The sequence below is a fragment of the Chrysemys picta genome, unplaced genomic scaffold, assembly GCF_011386835.1.
Source record: "Chrysemys picta bellii isolate R12L10 unplaced genomic scaffold, ASM1138683v2 scaf758, whole genome shotgun sequence".
NCBI lineage: Eukaryota > Metazoa > Chordata > Testudines > Emydidae > Chrysemys > Chrysemys picta.
Genome location: NW_027053465.1, coordinates 3,566 through 10,000, shown reverse-complemented (window position 1 = coordinate 10,000; position 6,435 = coordinate 3,566). Strand labels below are relative to the sequence as shown.

Here is a 6,435-nt window from a genome sequence, read left to right as displayed (position 1 = left end):
CCTCCCCCGAGGATAGGCTTAATAGGCGTCCCCCGGCCAGTCCGGGGGAGGCTTAATAGTCCTTCCAGGGGAGGCTTAATAGTCATCCCCCGGGCAGTCCGCGGGAGGCTTAATAGTCGTCCCCCGAGTGCTCCGGGGGGGGCAGGCTTAATAGTCGTTCCCCAGGCAGTCCGGGAGAGGCTTAAGAGTCATCCCCCGACAGTGTGGGTGTGGGTGTGGGCGGGGGGGAGGCTTAGCAGTCGTCCCCAGGGCGGTCCGGGGGTGGGGGGAGGCCTCAGAGTCGTCCCTCCGAGAGCCGTGTCGGCGGCGGTGGCGGGTGTCAGGCTTTACATCCAGCCTCCGGAGGGTGAGCGTCCTCGGACGCGATGCAGCCGCCGCAGAGAGGCAGCCTCCGAGGCAGGGAGCGGAGCACCGAGGCTGGGGAGTGGGGAGCAGGAGCCGGGGGGGGGGAGGTGGGGGGCGTTCAGGACAACAGGTCAACCCCCGGGAAGCGGCTGTCAAATGTTCAAAGTCCCCACTCGGCCACCAGGTCAAGCCCCGGGAAGCGGCTGTAAAATGTTCAAAGTCCCCCCCGGGACAACAGGTCAAGCCCTGGGAGGCGGCTGTCAAATGTTCAAAGTCCCCACCGGGACAACAGGTCAAGCCCTGGGAGGCGGCTGTCAAATGTTCAAAGTCCCCACCGGGACAACAGGTCAACCCCCGGGAAGCGGCTGTCAAATTTTCAAAGTCCCCGTTCGGCCACCAGGTCAACCCGCTGAATCTACTGGGTTGACCTGGCGGCCGGTTTGCTTTCCGGCCACCAGGTCAACCCATTGGATTCGACGGGTTGACCTGGCGACCGGTTTGCTTTCCGGCCACCAGGTCAACCCATTGGATTCGACGGGTTGACCTGGTGGCCGGTTTGCTTTCCGGACCGGATGTCACCCCACTCCCAGGGCAGCGCGGCAGTGGTGCTGAGGACCGCAGAGGGGGGGCTTAATAGTCGAGAGGGAGCAGGTCCGGGGGAGGCTTAATAGTCGTCCCCCGAGGACTCCGGGGGCCAGGCTTAATAGTCGTCCCCCCCCCCCCCCCCCCGGGCGCTCCAGGGGGGAAAGCTTAATAGTCCTCCCCCGAGGACTCCGGGGGCAGGCTTAACAGTCGTCCGCCCCGGGCGCTCCAGCGGGAAAGCTTAATAGTCCTCCCCTGACAGTGTGTGTGTGTGTGGGAGGGAGGCTTAGCAGTCTTGCCCCGGGTGGTCCGGTGGGGGAGGCTTAGCAGTCATCCCCCGAGGACTCCGGGGGCAGGCTTAATAGTGGTTCCAGGGGAGGCTTAATAGTCTTCCCCCGGGCAGTCCGGGAGAGGCTTAATCGTCATCCCCCGACAGTGTGTGTGTGTGTGTGTGGGGGGGAGGCTTAGCAGTCTTCCCCCAGGCTGGGTGGGGGCCTGGCGGGAGGCGTCGCAGTCTTCCCCCGGGCGGTCCGGTGGGGGAGGCTTAGCAGTCGTCCCCAGGGCGGTCCGGGGGTGGGGTGGGGTGGGGGGCCTCACAGTCGTCCCTCGGAGAGCCGGGTCGGCGGCAGTGGTGGGTTTACGTCCAGCCTCCGGAGGGTGCGCGTCCTCGGAGGCGATGCAGGCGCCGCAGAGAGGCAGCCTCCGAGGCAGGGAGCGGAGCACCGAGGCTGGGGAGAGGGGAGCAGGAGCCGGGGGCTGGGGGTGGGGGTGGGGGGCGTTCAGGACAACCGGTCAAGCCCCGGGAAGCAGCTGTCAAATGTTCCAAGTCCCCACTCGGCCACCAGGTCCACCCCAGTCTAGCAATGGGGTTGACCTGGCTGACGGCCGGTTAGTATCAAGGTAAACTCACCGTCGTCCACAGGAGGGCAGCTCTCAGGCCGGCCGGCTGCGGCTGACTCTGGGGCGGCGCCCGGTCCCGGCAGCGAGGGGCGGGGGGCGCGGAGCGAGACGGGGCTAACCGGGGGGGGGGGGGCGCCTCCTGCGACTTTGGGGGCCGCGGGTCGTCAGTGGCGTGCAGGCCGGGCCTCTCCCGGGGGATTCGGGGGGGCGGTCCTGCGGGCCGGGCGCAGGGGGCTCGGGCGAGCCCGGGCCGGTCCGCCCCGGGGCCGGGGTCTCCGCCTGCGGCTCAGGGGGGCGCGGGTCGTCGGGGGAGGAAGCCCGGGGGAGCTGCACACCGGCCCGCCAGGCCAGGCCTGGCCTGGATGGCCGCGGGGGGATTCGGGGCGGTCCCGCGGGCCGGGGGCCGGGCGCAGGGGAGGCGGGGGGTCCGAGCGAGTCCGTCCCGGGCCCGGGGCCTCCCCCTGCGGCTTTGGGGTCCGTGGGTCCCCGCTGGCGGAAGCCACTGGGAGCTGGACACCCGCCGTCCGTCCCGCCTGGCCAGGCCTGGCCTGGGTGGCCGCGGGGGGATTCGGGGCGGTCCCGCGGGCCGGCGGCCGGGCGCAGGGGAGGCGGGGGGTCCGAGCGAGTCGGTCCCGGGCCTGGGGTCTCCCCCTGCGGCTTTGGGGTCCGTGGGTCCCCGCTGGAGGAAGCCGCTGGGCGCTGGACACCCGCCGTCCGTCCCGCCTGGCCAGGCCTGGCCTGGGTGGCCGCGGGGGGATTCGGGGCGGTCCCGCGGGCCGGCGGCCGGGCGCAGGGGGTCCGAGCGAGTCCGTCCCAGGCCCGGGGCCTCCCCCTGCGGCTTTGGGGTCCGTGGGTCCCCGCTGGAGGAAGCCGCTGGGCGCTGGACACCCGCCGTCCGTCCCGCCTGGCCAGGCCTGGCCTGGGTGGCCGCGGGGGGGGATTCGGGGCGGACCTGCGGGCCGGCGGCCGGGAGGGTCCGGGCCAGTCCGCCCCATGCCCGGCGTCTCCCCCAGCGGCTTCGGTGGCCCCGGGGGGGGTCCTCCGCGGAGGAAGCCGGGTGGGTGGGGAGCCGGACCCCAGGCGCCCAGACCCGTGACCTGCGGCCGCGACCTCCGACTCGGCAGGAGCGACGAGGGGCTTTCCGGCCCGTCCCCCCCTCTCCTTCCCCCCCAGAAAAGGAGAGAGAGCTGACTCGGACCGGGAAAAGCTGCCTACGGCACCTGGGATTCCCAGGCGGTCACCCATCCAAGTACTAGCCAGGCCCGGGACGGTTTACCTTCCGAGATCGGACGGGATCGGGGGCGTTCGGTCCGGTATGGCCGTAGGCACCCGGCCCCGCGCCTCCTCGCCCGCTTTCCCCTGCCGACGCCCGGGCCTGCCGCACGGTGAGCCCCGGTCGGACTGCCCCCCCCCCTGCGGCAGGGCCCCCGTCTCTCGCGGGCCCGGTCCTTTTTTCCTTTTCGAGCTCCGGGGCCCGGGCTGGCCGCCAGAGCCCCTCCGCCCGCCCTCCCCGGCGTCGGGGAAAATACTGTCCCGGACTTCCAGTGCGCCCGATCCTGTCAGCCGGGGGGTGGGGAGGGGCAGTCCCTCGCTGCGGCCGGGGAGGGTGAGCCCAGGGCGGCTTGCCTGCCGTGCGAGGCCCCTCTCGGCCACCAGGTCAACCCCGAGTCGAAAGGGCTGAAAAATTTTCAGAGTCCCCTCCCGGGCACCAGGTCAACCCGTGGAATCGGACGGGTTCACCTGCTGGCCGGTTCGCTTCCCGGCCACCAGGTCAACCCCTAGGTTGCCGACCGGCCTACCCAGTGGCCGGTTTGCTTTCCGGCCACCAGGTCAACCCCTAGGGGTTTTAACGGGGGCACGCCCGGTGGCCTCTTTCCCGTCCGGTCACCAGGTCAACCCGGATCTCCCTCCTTCCCTGGGCGTCCCCTCCTCGGAGGCGTCAGGTTCCATTTCCCCCCCCCCCCAGACTTCCAGGGGCCCGATCCAGTCGGCCGGGAGGCAGTCCCTCGCTGCGGCCGGGGAGGGTGAGCCCAGGGCGGCCTGGTCCATGTCTCTAGTGGGCCCGATCCTTTTTTTTTTTTTCGAGCTCCGGGGCCAGGCCCGCCCGGGCAGCCCTCCTCGGAGGCGTGGGGCGATTCCCCCCCCCCCCCAGACTTCCAGGGGCCCGATCCTGTCGGCCGGGAGGCAGTCCCTCGCTGCGGCCGGGGAGGGTCAGCCCAGGGCGGCTTACCTGCCGTGCGAGTCCCCTCTCGGCCACCAGGTCAACCGCGAGTCGAAAGGGCTGAAAAATTTTCAGAGTCCCCTCCCGGGCACCAGGTCAACCCGTGGAATCGAACGGGTTCACCTGCTGGCCGGTTCGCTTCCCGGCCACCAGGTCAACCCGTGGAATCGGACGGGTTCACCGGCTGGCCGGTTCGCTTTCCGGCCACCAGGTCAACCCCTAGGTTTTAAGGGGGGGACGCCCGGTGGCCTCTTTCCCGTCCGGTCACCAGGTCAACCCGGATCTCCCTCCTTCCCTGGGCGCCCCCTCCTCGGAGGCGTCAGGTTCCATTCTTTTTTCCAGACTTCCAGGGGCCCGATCCAGTCGGCCGGGTGGCAGTCCCTCGCTGCGGCCGGGGAGGGTGAGCCCAGGGCGGCTTGCCTGCCGTGCGAGTCCCCTCTCGGCCACCAGGTCAACCCCGAGTCGAAAGGGCTGAAAAATTTTCAGAGTCCCCTCCCGGGCACCAGGTCAACCCGTGGAATCGAACGGGTTCACCTGCTGGCCGGTTCGCTTCCCGGCCACCAGGTCAACCCGTGGAATCGGACGGGTTCACCGGCTGGCCGGTTCGCTTTCCGGCCACCAGGTCAACCCCTAGGTTTTAAGGGGGGGGGGACGCCCGGTGGCCTCTTTCCCGTCCGGTCAGCAGGTCAACCCGGATCTCCCTCCTTCCCTGGGTGCCCCCTCCTCGGAGGCGTCAGGTTCCATTCTTTTTTCCAGACTTCCAGGGGCCCGATCCAGTCGGCCGGGTGGCAGTCCCTCGCTGCGGCCGGGGAGGGTGAGCCCAGGGCGGCTTGCCTGCCGTGCGAGTCCCCTCTCGGCCACCAGGTCAACCCCGAGTCGAAAGGGCTGAAAAATTTTCAGAGTCCCCTCCCGGGCACCAGGTCAACCCGTGGAATCGAACGGGTTCACCTGCTGGCCGGTTCGCTTCCCGGGCACCAGGTCAACCCGTGGAATCGAACGGGTTCACCTGCTGGCCGGTTCGCTTCCCGGGCACCAGGTCAACCCGTGGAATCGAACGGGTTCACCTGCTGGCCGGTTCGCTTCCCGGGCACCAGGTCAACCCGTGGAATCGAACGGGTTCACCTGCTGGCCGGTTCGCTTTCCGGCCACCAGGTCAACCCCTAGGTTTTAAGGGGGGGGGGACGCCCGGTGGCCTCTTTCCCGTCCGGTCAGCAGGTCAACCCGGATCTCCCTCCTTCCCTGGGCGCCCCCTCCTCGGAGGCGTCAGGTTCCATTCTTTTTTCCAGACTTCCAGGGGCCCGATCCAGTCGACCGGGAGGCAGTCCCTCGCTGCGGCCGGGGAGGGTGAGCCCAGGGCGGCTTGCCTGCCGTGCGAGTCCCCTCTCGGCCACCAGGTCAACCCCGAGTCGAAAGGGCTGAAAAATTTTCAGAGTCCCCTCCCGGGCACCAGGTCAACCCGTGGAATCGAACGGGTTCACCTGCTGGCCGGTTCGCTTCCCGGGCACCAGGTCAACCCGTGGAATCGAACGGGTTCACCTGCTGGCCGGTTCGCTTCCCGGGCACCAGGTCAACCCGTGGAATCGAACGGGTTCACCTGCTGGCCGGTTCGCTTTCCGGCCACCAGGTCAACCCCTAGGTTTTAAGGGGGGGGACGCCCGGTGGCCTCTTTCCCGTCCGGTCAGCAGGTCAACCCGGATCTCCCTCCTTCCCTGGGCGCCCCCTCCTCGGAGGCGTCAGGTTCCATTCTTTTTTCCAGACTTCCAGGGGCCCGATCCAGTCGGCCGGGTGGCAGTCCCTCGCTGCGGCCGGGGAGGGTGAGCCCAGGGCGGCTTGCCTGCCGTGCGAGTCCCCTCTCGGCCACCAGGTCAACCCCGAGTCGAAAGGGCTGAAAAATTTTCAGAGTCCCCTCCCGGGCACCAGGTCAACCCGTGGAATCGAACGGGTTCACCTGCTGGCCGGTTCGCTTCCCGGGCACCAGGTCAACCCGTGGAATCGAACGGGTTCACCTGCTGGCCGGTTCGCTTCCCGGGCACCAGGTCAACCCGTGGAATCGAACGGGTTCACCTGCTGGCCGGTTCGCTTCCCGGGCACCAGGTCAACCCGTGGAATCGAAAGGGTTCACCTGCTGGCCGGTTCGCTTTCCGGCCACCAGGTCAACCCCTAGGTTTTAAGGGGGGGGACGCCCGGTGGCCTCTTTCCCGTCCGGTCAGCAGGTCAACCCGGATCTCCCTCCTTCCCTGGGCGCCCCCTCCTCGGAGGCGTCAGGTTCCATTCTTCTTTTTCCAGACTTCCAGGGGCCCGATCCAGTCGACCGGGAGGCAGTCCCTCGCTGCGGCCGGGGAAGGTGAGCCCAGGGCGGCCTGGTCCATGTCTCTAGTGGGCCCGAT

The 6,435-nt window shown here is 69.4% G+C and overlaps 1 non-coding gene across 1 annotated transcript; it reads right to left on the bottom strand.

Moving 5' to 3' along the window:
- Window positions 1-3,035: 3,035 nt before the first annotated feature.
- LOC135979289 (5S ribosomal RNA) lies at window positions 3,036-3,154 on the bottom strand. The gene has a single exon (XR_010596618.1). It is a non-coding gene; the product is annotated as a 5S ribosomal RNA (ribosomal RNA).
- Between the last annotated feature and the right edge of the window lie 3,281 nt (window positions 3,155-6,435).